Source organism: Canis lupus, chromosome 33 (assembly GCF_003254725.2).
Source record: "Canis lupus dingo isolate Sandy chromosome 33, ASM325472v2, whole genome shotgun sequence".
Classification (NCBI taxonomy): domain Eukaryota; kingdom Metazoa; phylum Chordata; class Mammalia; order Carnivora; family Canidae; genus Canis; species Canis lupus.
In genome coordinates, this window is record NC_064275.1 from 25,059,282 (window position 1) to 25,076,587 (window position 17,306).

At 37.0% G+C, this 17,306-nt stretch overlaps 1 protein-coding gene across 3 annotated transcripts in view; it reads left to right on the forward strand.

Annotated features, from left to right (window-relative positions):
* The window catches only part of FBXO40 (F-box protein 40), a 58,064-nt gene that overhangs the window by 25,644 nt on the left and 15,114 nt on the right, over positions 1 to 17,306 (forward strand). For 2 of the 3 annotated variants that reach the window (XM_025475802.3, XM_025475791.3), the window contains one exon: positions 12,952 to 13,061. The gene's annotated coding sequence lies outside the window, so the exon portion shown is untranslated. Of the gene's footprint in view, positions 1 to 10,968; positions 12,841 to 12,951; positions 13,062 to 17,306 lie in introns of those variants that run through there. The other variant, XM_025475780.3, reaches the window with a different exon arrangement.

Consider the following 17,306-nt stretch of genomic DNA (forward strand, 5'->3'; position numbering starts at 1 on the left):
GCTTAGATGCTCCAGTATCTAATATAGCCACGATAGTCTTGATAATCAAAGGCATTTTTTCCCATCTTTAGGAACCTATACTCCATATGAACAACCATATTCAACAGAACTCTAGCTATGGTGTGTGTGAATGAACATTCCATTTAGTTTCATATCTAAACGCTGTACATCTATTTTGGATTATATATTGTGTTTGTGTATTTATGCTTTGATTCTTAGTAATTTCTCATGTTTGGGAATTGATTTGCATTGAACACAAACTGTAAATAAAAAGAAATAGTTCAAAGAACAAAAAAAGATTTTGATTAGGATTAAACTGTAGTTATGCAGTTATTTGGAAGGAGAGATTAATGTTTTTCTAATATTTATAGTCATTTATCTCAAGAACATAATATGCTGTTTTTAGTTTCAATTTTTAAAGTTTTAGTTAACATATAGTGTAATATCAGTTGCAGAAGTAGAATTTAGTGACTCATCACTTATATATAACACCTAACACTCATCACAAGTGCCCCCTCTTAATCTCATCACCCATTTAACCCATACCCCTGCCCACCTCCCCTCCAACAATCCTCAATCTGTTCTCTTTAGTTAAGAGCCTGTTTTATCCCTGTCTCTTATTTTTCCCCACTATGTTCATCTGTTTCATTTCTTAAATTCCACATGAGTGAAATGATCATTTATGCCCTTTAGTACACTTTTATAATTTATTTCATATAGTTTTACATGTCATGTAGATATATTCCTAAGCATTCTGTATATTTTGAGGATCTTATATATAGGAGCAATTAAAACATAATATTAACATTACATTTCTTATTTGCTTTATTTTTTTACTTTTTTATAAAGGATTTTATTTATTTATTCATGAGAGACACAGAGAGAGAAAGAGGCAGAGACACAGGCAGAGGGAGCCCGACATGGGACTCGATCCCAGGTGTCCAGGATCACACCCTGGGCTAAAGGCGGTGCTAAACCGCTGAGCCACCTAGGCTGCCTTCTTATTTGCTTTAAAACACTTATTTGTTGCATCTTAATCTTACATTTTTCCAGCATGTTGAAATAATTTATACAATATTATTTTTCCAGTGGATTTTTCAAAATGTACTTTTTATTTTTTTTACAAATAATGACACATTTGCTTTTTTGTTATACTACTTATTTCTTTTTCATATTTTGTTGCATTTGCTAGGTACACCAGTACAAGGCTGCATGGTGCCTATGTTAGAGGACATTTTTACCTTTATTTATATTAATAGCCATGCTTTTTTTTAATGTCTTTTCATTAAGTATATATCCTTATTGATGTAGAGCTCTGTAGGTCACAGAAGGTATTTACCTTCTATTTATACCTTGACCAAAGTTTTATCAGAAATCACTTTAATATATTTTTTAATTTTCTATCATCTTTTGATATGATCATGAAAATTTTCTGTTAATATAACTGGTTGTCTTAATAAAATCTATTCTTTAAAATACAGAAAAGAACAATGAATACTATAAGAAATACCCATCATGTCACCACCAAAAAGAAAAAAAAAATTAACACATTGTTTTCAGTTGTTTTTTCCAGCTGTATGCTCTAAGTAAATCACACAAGAAATATATAACTTGGTCTCATTTATTTAAAAAAAAAATGATACTCAACCTGTAGGTGTCTCTGGGTCTAAAATGAAAAAAAAAAAATTATAGTGATTAAGCCAAGTACTTACTTAACGACCATTCCTGACAGTTCTACCTCCACCTTCTTTGTTCTCTGAAGGAGTCACTAAAAATAGGTTTGGTATAATTTTTGTATAGTTTACTCTGTACATATTATATATAAACTATAATTTTGTGAGTTTTTCTTAAAAGTATATTTCCTATATCACATTATATAGGAAAATAATAAGAATTAGTAATATGGTTTTTAAATTTGTTTTCTACAAAACTAACTATTGTAATTGGTAATATTTTCCTAACTTACACTTGATATGCTGAGGTAGTTAATTATTCTAAGATCTGTAGGTTCAGAGGCAGTGATTTGATTATTAGAAATGTGATGAAGTTGTTATATAGCCTATGTTAAATACAGTTTACAACTTCAAGTAAACAGACTTCATTTTCAATGACAAATATTCTAAAATAATAAAATTTTAAAAAGAAAACATTTATGTTGTATATATGATGTGCCATACATTCTAGCGTTTTGTGTGTATTGATGCCTGACATTAGTACATTTGTGTAACACATTTATAAACTTTATTAGAAAACAGCATTATTAGCATCATCTATTTATGGTTTATGAAACTCAGGGGAAGAAGTTAATCCATTCCTATCATATTTCTAGAAAATCACATTTCTGAACAAAATTTCTACCATTAATAAGCGATTCAGAGGTTATGGAATCTCCACTCCACTTCTTCCACCTACTCATCTTGGAAAACATAGTCCCTGCTCATAACAGTTCTCTCTCAGGGTGTATCTGTCTCCTTTTGGAGAAAATCATTGCTAAAGATACATTGTATTTACTTATTTTTGATGTTATATAAGAAATTACAAATATAAATGAAAACAGAATAGTATAATGAGTTCCCATGAGTCCATGATGCAATCTCAACATATATATACCTCAGTTAACATAGCATATTTTTGAGGTTCATCCATGCTGTAAAATGTATCAGTAATCCATTCCTTTTTATTGCTGAATGTTATTCCATTGTAAGGATATACCATATTTGTATATCCATTCAACAAGATTTGGATTGTTATCAGGTTTTGGCAATTATGAACAATGATGCCAGAAATTGTTGTGCACACATCTGTGAATGGATAAATGTTCTCATTTCTCTTGGGTAGATACCTAAGGATAGAATTACTGGTTTATATGCTAAGTTTATATTAAATGAGTAATTTTTTAAAAGAGCTTATTTGAGAAAGAGAGAGGAGTGTGTGAGCACCAGGGTGGAGGGAAGAAGGGGCAGAGGGAGAGAGAGAAACTCAAGCAGACTCCACATAAGTGCTGTACCCTACTTGGGGCTCAATCTCACAACACTGAGATCAGACCTGGGCCGAAACCAAGAGTTGGCGGTTTAGTCAACTGCTGTTAAACTCTCTTTTTAAGAAAATGCTAGGGACTCTTGTGTGACTCGGTCAGTTAAGCATTTGCCTTCAGTTTAGGACACAATCCCAGAGTCCTGGGATTAAGCCCCACATTGGGCTCCCTGCTCAGTGAGGAGTCTGCTTCTCCTGCTCCCTCTGTGCACTCTCTCTCCCAAATAGATAAATAAAATCTTAAAAAAAGAAAATGCCAAACTGTTTTCCAAAGTGACTATATAATTTTATAGTCGCACTAGTGATCTCCAATTGGTATATGAGAATTCCAATTTCTCCATAGTCCTTCACATGACCATTTATATATCTTCTTTGGTGAAATGCTTATTCAAGTCTTTTAATTAGGATTAAAAGATTTTTAATTGGACTTTTTCTTATTTTTGAGATGTAAGAGTTTGTTACGTATTCCAGGTGCAAGTCCTTAATCAGATACGTGACATTTTCCTTCTGCCTGACAGATGGCCTTTAACATACCCTATAGTGAAGCTATGCTAGTGATGGATTCTTTCAGCTTTTGTATGAAAATATCTTTTCTCAGAATAGTCTTCTGAACTTTCCAATGTATATGTGTTAATATTTTGAGGGTTCTCCTCTTCACAAGCCCTGATGATTCTCTGCTGTCTTTCTTCTGCATCTTGTGCACAGATAATTAGGAAGACACAATCAATAGCTCCAAGACCCATTTAAAAAACACAAGGAATAGATATTAGAAGAGACTGGTTATTACACCAAGATATGGGTATAAAGCTTAGATGCAAAAAATTGCTATGGTTTTACTAAAAGGAATATTTCAAATAAACACATAAGCAAGTCAATAATGATTAAAGAGTATATAAAAAGCTAAAAACATATACAAAGGGGCACCTGGGTGGCTCAGTCAGTTAAGCACCCAATTCTTGATTTCACCTCAGGTTTATGGGATCGGTCCTGTGTCAGGCTCCCCACGTAGCATGGAGTCTGCTTGGGATTCTCTCTCTACTCAACCTCTGCCCCTTCCCCCACTCATTGTGCTTTCTCAATAAATAAATAAATAAAATCTTTAAAATATATACACACAAAGGTCAATCTTTTCCTTATTTTTATCACCTATAAGTTTTTTCTTTAATTACTTTTATATGTATGTTTCAGCATACACAAATAGTTAACAAATTTAAAGCCTTTACCTTTACTTTTAATACATAATTAAATCAAACGATGTATATGTAATATAGAATTTAAAATCTTAAACTGTAACACTTTGCTAAACAGACACATACAGTCCAACGAGATAGTTTATATTCTTTTGCTTATATTAAGACTTTGAAATCCAATGAATACTTTATACTTAATAGTGTATCTCAATCTAGATGCTAAATTTTCATCATAAATACTTTATATGCTTTTAGAGTTCATAAAATTTAATTGAAAAAGAAGACCCAAATTGTTCCGAGTGTACTAAAAAAGTTTATCAGTAGCTGGATTATCTGTTTTTAAATTAAAATTAAAATTTAATAAAGTTGAAAATTCAGTAACTCAGTGGAATGAGTCACACCTCATATGCTTTACAGCCATGCTGAATAGTGGCTACCTTATTGAACAAAACAGCTTGAGAGATTAATTGGGTGGCTGAGGAACAAAGATATTTTCAATTTTGTAGTGTATCCATAACATGATTTATCCAAATAAATGAATAAACTATTTTCTTGTTTTAAAGCCAACTAGAAGGTTTTAGAGATCATAAACACTCAGGGTGTTGATGAAGATATCAAATATCTAAGTTTGAATAGAACAATTTAATAAAATATAGATAGAAAAAGATCAATATTTATAAATTAATATTTTATACATTTTATTTCAAATACATACATATATGAACCTCAAAATAGATACTGTAAGTTTAGAAATATATACATTTAAATATATGATTTTATTTTTCCCTCCCTTCCACTGTGTTCATCTGTTTTGTTTCTTAAATTCCACATATGATATTTGTCTTTCTCTGACTGACTTATTTCACTTAGCATAATACCCTCTGGTTCCACCCACTGTTGCAAATGGTAAGTTTTCATTTTTGATGGTTGAGTAATATTTCACTGTATATGTGTATATATGTATATATGTATAGATATATACATACATACATATGTATATATGCATGCATCCCTTTGGATCATTATGTTTGTATCCTTTGGATAAATACTTAGTAGTGCAATTGCTGGGACATAGGGTAGTTCTATTTTTAACTTTTTGAGGAACCACCATACTGTTTTCCAGGGTGGCTGCACTAGTTTCCATTCCTACCAACAGTGCAAGAGGCTTCCCCTTTCTCTGCATCTTCACCAATACCTGTTGTTTTTTGTGTTGATTTTAGCCATTCTGACAGGTGTGAGGTAATATCTCATTGTAGTTATGATTTGTATTTCTCTGATGATGAGTGACGTTGAACTTCTTGCATGTGTCCATTGACCATCTGTATGTCTTCTTTGGAAAAATATCTATTCATGTCTTCTGCCCACTTTTTTAATTGGATTATTCATTTTTTTTGGTGGTGAGTTTTATAAATTCTTTATATGATAAAGGATTAATATCCAAAGTATATATCAATTGCAAATATCTTCTCCCATTAAGTGGATTGCCTTTTAGTTTTATTGATTTCTTCCTTTACTGGACAGAAGCTTTTTATTTTGATGAAGACCTAATAGTTTATTTTTGTTTTGTTTTCCTTGCCTCAAGAGACATCTAGAAAGAAGTTGCTATGCCACTGTCAAAAAGATTACTACCTGTGTTCTCTACCAAAAAATCGCTACAATTGATACACAGATTCAGTTAGGTCACTGCAGGACACAAAAACAAGCTGCAGAAACCTGTGGCATTTCTATACACCAACAATGAAACAGCAGAAAGAGAATGTAAGAAATCAATCCCATTTACAATTGCACCAGAAATAATAAGATACCTAGGAATAACCTAGCCAAAGAGATGAAAGACCTGTACTTTGAAAATTATAAAACACTAATGAAAGAAATTGAAGATGACACAAGGAAATGGAAATATATTCCATGCTCATGGATTAAAAGAACAAATATTGTTTAAATGTCTATACTACGCAAAGCAATCAACATATTTAATGCATTTCCTATCAGGCACCTGAATGGCTCAGTAGGTTAAGCATCTGCCTTCGGCTCCAGTCGTGATCCCGGGGTCCTGGGATTGAGTCCCACTTGGCCGCTGTGTTCTGTGGGGAGCCTGCTTCCCCTCTGCCTATGTCTCTGTGTCTCTCATGAATAAATATATAAAATCTTTAAAAAAAATAATGCAATCCCTATCAAAATACCAACTGTAATTTTCACAGAGCTAGAACACATAATCTTGAAATTTATATGGAACCACAAATAGCCAAAGCAAATTTGAAAAGAAGAGCAAAGCTGGAAACATCACAATTCCAGACTTCAAGTTATATGATGAGCTGTAGTGATCAAGACAGTCTGGTACTGGCACAAAAATAGATATGTAGAATAGAAAACCCAGAAATGAACTCACAACTATAAGTTCAATTAATCTTCAACAGGGCAGGAAAGAATATCCTATAGGAAAAAGATAGTGTCTTTAAAAAATGGTGATGGGAAAACTGGACAGTAATATGCAGAAGAATGAAAGTGGACCACTCTCTTACACCATATACAAAAAGAAATTTGAAATACATTAAAGACTTAAATGTGAGACATGAAACCATAAAAATCTTAGAGGAGAATACTTCAAGTTTTTATTTTAATTCTAGTTAGTTAACATACAGTGTTATATTTGTTTCAGGTGTACAATATAGTAATTTAACAGTTCCATACATCACCCTGTGCTCATCACCACAAATGCACTCCTTAATCTCCATCATCTATTTAACCCATTCCCCCTCCCTCTGGTAACCATCAGGTTGTTCTCTGGAATTAAGAATCAGCCTCTTGCTTTCCCTCTCTCTCTCTCTCTCTCTCTCTCTCATTATTTTCCCTTTGATTGTTTCTTAAATTTCACATAGGCATGAAACCATATGGTATTTGTCTTTCTCTGTCTTATTTCACCCAGCATTATACTCTCTAGGTCCATCCATGTTGTTACAAATGGCAAGATTTCATTCTTTTTTATAGCTGAATAGTATTCCTATCTTAGACTTTTAAAAGAGAGTCAGCATCAGGGGTAGGAACTGGCCATCCACCTTTAATGGGAACAGGATAAAAACTCATTTTGTTTCTAATCTTTAGGAACTGGGGTTTTCTAAAAGATATTTTTACTCAAAATTTAAAGGAAAATCACCATTAGTTTTAATATAGTATTAGTCCATAAGTACTAAGAAATGTAAGAACTGGCATAGAAAGAAATAAAACACTTTTTGAAGATGAGATGATCATCTAGGTAAATCGACAAAATCAACATTTAGAATTACTTTTAGAATTACTGTTCTGCAAATTTTCCAGGACATGATCAACCTCTAAAATTAATAGCATTTCTCAAATCAATAATAAAATAAAACATAATAAATAAATACCTCTCAATGAAAAATACATAAGTATCTAAGAATTGAATAAAGGACATAGGAGATGTTGTGGATAAAAGGCTTTTGAGGCCACAAAATAATAAATTTAAGAGGGCTGAAATCATAAATTATGTTCTCTAAACTCAATAGAATGAAAATAAAAATCAATAGCAGAAAATTCAGGAAATTCATAAAATCCCCAAATACATGGATGTTAAAAAGCACACTCCTAAATAACCTATAGGTAAAGACAAAGTCACAAGGAAAATCAGGAAATAATCAGATGAATGAAAACAAAAACACAACATACCAAAACTTAGGAGATGAAATTAAGTCAGTACTTAGAAAGAAATTTATAATTGCAAAAGGTTATGTTTTTTAAAAAATGGATTGTCAAGTCAATAACCATTTTTTAAGTAGAAAGGAAGCTGGCATAATTACATTAATATCTATCAGGTTAAACTTTAAGGCAAAACACTTTGTTAGAAGTAAAAGTATATCAAACAAGGACAAAAGGAACAATTAACCTGAAAAACATAATAATTCTGAATTTGTTTTTTTAAAGATTTTATTTATTTATTCATGAGAGACACAGAGAGAGAGAGGCAGAGACACAGGCAGAGAGAGAAGCAGGCTCCATGCAGGGAGCCCGGTGTGGGACTCGATCCCAGGACTCCAGGATCATGCCCTGGGCCCAAGGCAGACGCTCAACCGCTGAGCCACCTAGGCATCCCATAATTCTGAATTTGTATGTATTTAACAACATATTATCAAGACATAAAGAAAATTTAGCAAAATTCTTGGGGAAATGAAACCAACATATAATCATAATGTAGTATTTTAATACAACACTTAATTGCTAAGTCAAACATTAAAATTCAGCATGCATAGGAAAGGTGTTTACACAGTTAATAAGCTTGACTTACGAGAAGTAAGTAAATATCTTCATCCAACTGGTAGAGAATACACATTATTTTCAAGCACATAATGATCATGTACTAGACCACAAAACATATCTTAACAAGCTCTGATGAATCAACATATAAGCATTTTATAAATCATAAGGCAATTTAATTAGAAGTAACTTCAACTTATCTCTCCATTTAGAAATTAAAGAGTACCTTTCTTTTTTTTAATTTTTTTTTATGTATTTATGATAGTCACAGAGAGAGAGAGAGAGAGAGAGGCAGAGACACAGGCAGAGGGAGAAGCATCGGGAGCCTGATGTGGGATTCGATCCCGGGTCTCCAGGATCTCGCCCTGGGCCAAAGGCAGGCGCCAAACCGCTGCGCCACCCAGGGATCCCAAAGAGTACCTTTCTAAGTAATTAATAAATCATGGAAGAAATTAGGTGAATAACCTGGTAGTGCATTGTACAACAATAATAATAACTGGATCAATATTTACTGGGGAAAATTAACAAAGCTGGTAGCAGTAGCAGGTTTGCCCATCTCTGTTACCCATCACATTCTGGGTCATTGCAGAGGGATTTTTCAGGGCAAGACTACAGACCTACGAGAGACACGTTGGCCTTTAGACCAGGATTTTTTTTTTTTTGTCTCTTTTTCTACTTTGATTTTTTAAATATTATTTTTTAGTGCAGTTTTAGGCTCACAGCAAAATTGAGTAGAAAGTATAGAGATCTCCAATATACTTGCTGCACCCACAGATATGTAGCCTCCCCCACTATCAAGAGGAGTACATTTTCTACAATTGATGAACCTACATTGACACATCATCACCTAAAGTCCATAGCTTACATTAGGGCTTACTCCTGGTGTTGTACATTATATGAATTTTGACAAATGTATAATGACATGTATCCCTCATTATAGTATCATACAGGATAATTTCACTTCCCTAAAAACTCTGTGTTCTACCCACTTATCCCTATCTCTCCCCAACTCCTAGTAACCACTGATCCTTTTACAGTCTCCATAGATTTGCCCTCAAATGGGGCAGCCCGGGTGGCTCAGGGGTTTAGCGCCACCTTCAGCCCAGGGCCTGATCCTGGAGTCCCGGGATTGAGTCCCACATCGGGCTCCCTGCATGGAGCCTGTTTCTCCCTCTGCTTGTGTCTTTGCCTCCCCCCACTCTGTGTCTCTCATGAATAAATAAATAAAATCTTAAAAAAAAAATGATTTGCCCTCAAACCAATAAATTTATACCTTTAGAAACTAGAAAAAAAAAAGCAGACCAAGTCCAAGGCAAGCAGAAAGAAGAAAATGAAATCTAGAGCAGAAATAAATAAGAGAATAGAAAAACAACACAGTAAATCAATGAAATCAGAAGCTTGTTCGTTCTCAGTCTGACATTTCCTTTAGCATAATACCCTTTAGGCTCATCCATGTTATCACAAAAGACAAATACTACACGATTTCATTTATATGTAGGATCTTAAAAAACCAAACAAATGAATAAATAAACAAAAAGCAAATAAGACCTATAGATACAAGAACAAGCTGATGATTGCCAGAGGGGAGGGGGGAGGGATACAAGCAAAATGAGTGGAGAGTGGGCGATACAAGCTGACAGTTACAGAAAGAGAAGTCCTGGGATAATCACTATGGTGTACACCTGAAATCAATGTAACATTATGTGTCAACTATACCCAAATAAAAAATATTTAAATAAGTGAAAGGAAAAAAAAGCTAGTTCTTTGAAAAGATCAACAAAATGATAAACTGACAAGAAAAAGGAGATGAAAACTCAAATTACTAGAATAAATCAAAGATGAGATATAATGACTAACCTTACAGAAATAAAAAGCACTATGAAGGAATACTATGAATAATTGTGTAATTCTTTTAAAGACTTATTTATCTTATTCATGAGAGACACAGATTGAGAGAGAGTGAGGCAGAGACATAGGCAGAGGGAGAAGCAGGCTCCTCACAGGGAGGAGGCAGGCACCTAACTGTTGAGCCACCCAGGTGTCCCTACTTGTGTGATTTTTATAATTTGTAAAACAAATTAGATAACAGATTAAACAAATTCCTAGGAAGATACAAAATGCCAAATTTGACTCAACAAGAAATAGAAATGTTGTGAATAGATAATGAATAAATAAATAGAATAAAGAAGTAAAGACATTCTTTAAGATTCTTTAAGAAGTAAAGAGATTGAGTTAACTAATCAAAAACTTCCCACAAAGAGGGGCACCTGGGTGGCTCAGTGCCTCTCTCTATATATCTCTCGTGAATAAATAAAATCTTTAGAACAAAAGTTCCCACAAAGAAAAGTCTAGGCCTAGATGGCCTCACTGCTAAATTCTGCCAAATATTTAAATAATTAACAGTAATCTTTCACAAACTCTCCAAAAAACCTGGAAGAGAACACTTCCTGAGTCTATGAGACTACATTTCCCTGATACCAAAACTGAGTGAAGACATCATAAAGAAAATTGTAGGGTAATAGCCCTTAAGAATAAGGATGCAAAATTCCTCCACAAAATACTTGAATACCAAATCTAGCACATATAAAAAGGATTATATACCAGACCACGTGGGGTTGATCCAGGAACGCAAAGTGGATTCAACATACAAAAATAATTAAGGTAATATACTATATTAATAGAATAAAGGACAAAAACCACAGGATCATCTTAACAGGCACGGAAAAGCACTTGACAAAATTCCTCACCCTTTCATGAGACGGGCACTTAACAAATCAGGATGAGCTCTCCAACGTCTTCAACTTGATACAGGCCATCTACAAAAAATCCACGGGTAACAGCACACCTAATGGCAAAAGACAGAAGGCTTCTCCCCTAAAGATCAAACACAGGAAACAAATTTGGGACGGCCACTCTCACAACGCTTGTTCGACATGGTGCTGAAAATTCTAGGCAGTGCAATCAGGCAAGAAAAGGAAATAAAAGGCATCTGAATTAGAAAGGAAGAAGTAAAGATACCTCTCGTCACAGATGGCATGGTTTTGTACATAGAAAATCCTACGGAATCCATTAGAAGACTCTTGGAACTAATAAACAAGTCCAGCAATGTTTCCAGATAGAAGATCAATATGTAAAATTTTTATAATTTTCCACTGCTAATTGTTCACCCCAAATGAGCTTATCCACATAGACACATATGCATAGAAGAATCTAGAGGAAAGAGGTAATTCAGCATCTGTTAATTGCACCAGAATTCAGTCCATACATTCAAATAGCAGCATTGGTGAATCCTTGGTACGTGCTGGGCATCACTCATGTGCTCTACATAGGAATGCATCCGTGTGTTAGCTTATTAACACAGTCACACCAAGTATTTTCATCCCCTTTCCACAACTGAGAAAACTGAGGTCGAGAGTGGTTAAGTAACTCGGTCACACACGGATCAGCAAAGCTAGGATTATATATTCTCTGTCTTCAGGAGATAGCTGAATTTGAAGAGGAGGTAAAGACTCAGAGTTAAAAGTTGGAAAGTCTTGGGGTGCCTGGGTGGCACAGTCGGTTAAGCAGTGGACTGTTGGTTTTGGCTCAGGTCATGACGTCAAGCTCGTGAGATGGAGCCTGGTGTTGGCCCTGTGCTGGGGGTGGGCGATGGAGTCTGCTTAGGATTCTCTCGCTCCCTGTCCCTCTAACCCCCTTCCCACTCTCTCACCCTCTCTCTCCCCATCTCTCTCTCAACAATCTTTAAAAAGAAAGAAAGAAAAAAAAAAAGAACTGAGTCTTTCCTCTGGCTCCCGCACTAGCCAGCTGTGTGACCTTGGATGGACAGTGTATTTCTCTAAACCTCTAGCCCCTCCTCTAAAAAAAAAGGAGGTTGGACTATGTGAAAGCTAAGTCCTACTCCTCTAATTCCCTCACACGGGACTTCCTCTGTGCCTGACTTCTGATTACAAACCCTCCCTTCCCCAGCCCCGGGGGGAGAGGAGAGGGCCAGGAGAGGACAGCCACTTACTTGTCATGACAAGAAATAGGAGAAACAGAAACAGGACCGCATGTCACTTGCACAAGTTGCTGCTTCAGCCAGTGATGGGTTTAGGTGAAAAGCATGGTTATAATTAGAGCAGCCGCCTGGCCCGAGGGCTGCACCGGCCACAGTGAGCACAGCTGGATCTGCTGACCGCACGCACAAGATCCTGGCCTTGAAAGTGATCCTTCTTGAATGGATTTTCCCCCCTTCCTCAAGGGAAGGAAAGCCTATTGATATAAAAGCTCACTTCCCTTCCGGCTCCCCCTGCTAAATGCTACTGCAGTAGAGACCAAGTGTTGATAAAGACGGGGGAAAGAAAAAATCGTAAGCTGAGCCTGGTCACATTGCCCCTTGTGATATAGTTTTATTTTTAACTTCGAAACACTTGAACTATTTCTGTTGAAGTTTTCTCTGCTTCCCCTGCCTCCTCAACAGAACTCTGTCCTCTGCTGCAGCTGATGCCCCCCAGCCTCTTCCTGCGATCTGCTTGCTCACAATCCAGGGACACAGGTGCAGCAGATGCTGACTCAGCCCGGGCCCTTAAGGTAAGCTTTTCAAACGAGAGCCGGTGCGGTGCACCGAGGGGACGGGAGTGGCGAACACGGAGGTGGAGGCTGAGCTGAGCATCACCTTTTTGCCCTGAGCAAGAAGATTGTTAAGCAAATTAGTCACATGTGGTGGAGAAAGCCCTTGGCTCTGAGAATGAGACCCAGCCATATGTAAACTCTTGTTTTAAATCTAAAATCTTGGAGCAGGAGGAAATTACCTGCTTTCGGACAGCTTACGTTCTTTCTTTACAACCAACTGCAGTGGCTATGTGAGATCTCTAAAGTTACACAGTAGGGATGGGGCGGGGGGGTCTTGGGGAGGGGTTGGTGAGAAAATAGGTGGAAGGGCTAGAAGCCAGGATTTCTATTTTTTAATGTCCAAATGCTGTGATCTTTTCAACAATCAGCATTTGCTGTGTAACTGCAAGTCATTCTTGCATACATACAATTTTATGTACCTTCAATTCCATCCCGTGTCACACTACCGGTTAACGTAGCATGGTTGTATTTACTGCATGTACTATTTAAACTGTCTGTAGAGCTTAAGACCTGTTTTTTTTTTTTTTTTCCTAACAGTATTCCCTAAATGTGGTTCTCTCCTCCCCAAATCCCTTGAATCCAAAATGCACCCATGGAATAGAAGTGAAAGTATTTTACAAGTTGAAAAACGTATACAGGCTTTTGCATGCAAACCAAAAATTATTACAGACTTGAAGCTTGCACATCCAGAGGGACGACAGGAAAATGATTAATGATACTTGAAGTGTCGAAAGCTTTAAAATGTAGATCTCTAATTTTTGAAATAACTGCATAGTGTTGCATGCACAAATTGACAGGGATAAGGGGGGGAGGCAGTGCTTATTTTCTTGTTTCCCTCTGGGCCTTGCTTTAATGTTCATAGTTCAGCTAAGGACACCCTAGGAAGTGGCCTATGCAGCAAAAGGCATTCTGTACAGTCTGAACTTTGCGGTGTACAGGCTAAAGCCACCAATGCCAAGTAAAAGGAGACCTACCCAGATACCCTAACTCCTGGATTCCTTCCTTCCTGCCTCTGTAACCTCCAGACATATCCCATAACTGTGCTGTTGATGGCTAGGTTCTATTTATGCTGGTTTGCTAGGCATAATGCATTGTGTATAATTGCCTAACTTCATTCCATTTTGTCAGGGTTTCCACAGCATCTTCAAGGTATATGCTGGGATGCTGTCCTAGTGAGACTGGGGCGTGTTGGTTTAGGATAACCAAACAGATGGGCTGACTCACAGCTACCCCTAGATAATCTGGCTAATTAGCACTTGGCCAATACAAAACAGTAATCTAAAATACTGATACTAGTAACAGAAGCACCAGATATGAGAATTAACTAGGGTATAATGAAAATACTGGAATAACAGCCCAGAAGCCCAGGATTATGGACCCAGATGTGGGAATTATCATCAGCCAGCTGGTTGTGTTAAAATCTCAAGGCAAAGGGATTACTTAAGTATTTAACTTTATACGTTTTCTTTCCTTGGAATTAAATACGGCCATAGCAAGGGAACAACTTAACAATATGTCATTAAAATAACGAATTAAGGCTAGGTAACAGATGAAGAGTTAAAGAATATCTCTGAACTTTACCTCTTGACCTTGTCACTTCCACTAAAGTTAAAGTTCAGAAATAAATAATTATCACCAGGGCCAGCGGCATGAGGAGGCAAAATAGTTAGTTGCTGACATCATGTGAGGGGTGCTGAAAGGGCCCCTTGCCTAAAAATATCTCCCTGACATCAACCCTGTTTGCCTACTAATTTTAAAATTATAGTAAAGAATGTTAAAGCTATTATCTGTTAATCCCATTCTCTTCTGCTTGTGTCAGTGATTTAAATATACCTGCTATATGCCTTCTCATGACCTTGCTGGCCGGTGACACTCAGACTCCACCTCTTCCTCATGCTCCCAGGCTCTGTCCTATTTTGCCCTTGGTACCATCTATGCTGCCCACATGCCCTTGGCCACCACCACTACACAGGTAGCTCTGTGTGGCGTTGTGGTTTCCACAGATATCTCACTATTACATCAAGGTGAGAAGCAGGGGCAAGACACTTCACTTCTCTGGGCCTCAGTTTCTCTTGTAGGAAATGAGGAGATTAAACTAGACATTTTTCTTTCCAAGGGGGGGTCATTGGACCATCAACATTGTCTGGAGCTTGTATTATATGGGAAGACTCTTGGGCCCCACCCCAGTCCTACCAGATCAGAATCCACGTTTTAAAAAGATTGCCCAGGTGATTCCTACATATGTTGAAGATTCAGAAGCTCCAGGGCAGAGGATTTATGGTTATGTACTTGGTCCAGATTTTTGATTTATGACTGCAAGGATTTAGGATAAATAATATAACCTCCTGAAAACAATTCCGGCAGCAGAGTATCTATTATAACTCCAGCCTGCAGAAGTCTTCTCCATTCAGTGAAAGGCTACATTCACCTAATAACATTTCTCTTTCTTCCTTAAAAAAAAAAAAAAAAAAAAGCCCCAGTGGGGCGCCCAGGTGGTTCAGTCAGTTAGGCTTTGGACTCTTGATTTCTACTCAGGTCATGGTCTCAGGGTCCCAGGATTGAGCCCCACATCAGGCTCGTGATGAGTGTAGAGTCTGCTTGGGGTTTTCTCACTCCCTCTCCCTTTGCCACCTAACCACATCCACGTGTGTGTGCACTATCTATCTCTAAAAAGAAAAAAAAGTCCTAAATTAGCATACATTTGACATTATTACACTTTTCTCCTAAATTTGTTTCAAATTGCTCTCACAGCTCTTTCAAAACGCTGCTTTCTTTGGGATTCTATTCAGTTGCATTCCATTCAATCCATTGAGTAAACATTGAATGCTAGTAGCACATTAGCTGTACTCAGTCTCTCAGTCTCCAAGAAACTATTTTGTACATTCCTTGGGGAGCATTTTTGTTCTTTCTTGATATTCCAGTCAGAGTTCCTTTCCTGCCTGAACACACTCCCCTGGCCACATAACTCTTGCTCCATTGATGGCCTTCGTGCCCAAGCACACCATCCCAGCAACTTCCCCTAGGGCGTACCAACTCTGCAGCACATCACAAGAGAGAAGCCAATCTCAACTGACACCTTTCTTCCCTTAATGAACAGAATAATGTATGTAGGTTAACAATAAACATGACAAACCTGTGCATAGAAAACCAAGATGCAGGGATCCCTGGGTGGCTCAGCGGTTTGGTGCCTGACTTTGGCCCAGGGCCCTATCCTGGGGTCCCGGAATCGAGTCCCACGTCGGGCTCCCTGCATGGAGCCTGCTTCTCCTTCTGCCTGTGTCTCTGCCTCTCTCTCTCTCTCTCTCTCTCTCTCTATATATATATATATATATATATATATATATATCATAAATAAATAAATAAATCTTTAAAAAAAAAAAAAAGAAAAGAAAACCAAGATGCCTCGATCTGCCTTTATGGCATTTGAAAGGTCCTCCAGCCTGGGTGCAGTGCTGTTTGAATTCCTAAGAGCTTAAGGAATGAATGTGGTGAATACAAGGTGCCATGGTGGGGCTATTTCAGGGGGACTCACATTCTTAAAGGAGTAAGGTAAGACTTTTTTCTTAAATGGGCTTTGAAGATTATTAAGCTGGCAGTGGAATATAAGATACATTGGAGTGAGGGGGAAACTGAACACTGAAAGGCCAGTCAAGAGTTGCAGGAGTGATACTATGGGAAGACATAAACACCCGGACATGGAAGTGACCATGGCAGGACCTTCCTCATGGGGGAAGGGCTAACAATTGAGTGACCCTTTCCCTACTTTATCTCATTTGTCATAATTGTATCGGTTATTATGAGTTCCACTTTATGGGTGAATAAATTAGCTTTAGGGAGATTAACTTGTCAAAAATTACTTCGCTAACATATGAGAGTGTTCATTAATTTACTTTATATTAGGGGGTGTCAGATAAGGCCTCTTTGTGGTGGTAACAAAGAAGCTGGAATCTAAACAGCAAGAAGGAGCCCATAACACAGAGTGAGGGGAGAATTTTGATAGAAAGAACAAGTGCAAAGGCCCTACACAGGAATAAGTGACAGTGCTAGAGCTAAGTGCTCAAGGGAAAGGTGAGATAAAGGAGGCCAGCAGAGGACACTCATGCAGGGCTTTGTGGCCACGAGATAAGGATGTCAGAGTTTATGCTTTGTGATGGGAATCCAATGGAGATTCTAAGTGGGAATAGAGACCTAGTGTTAAAAGTT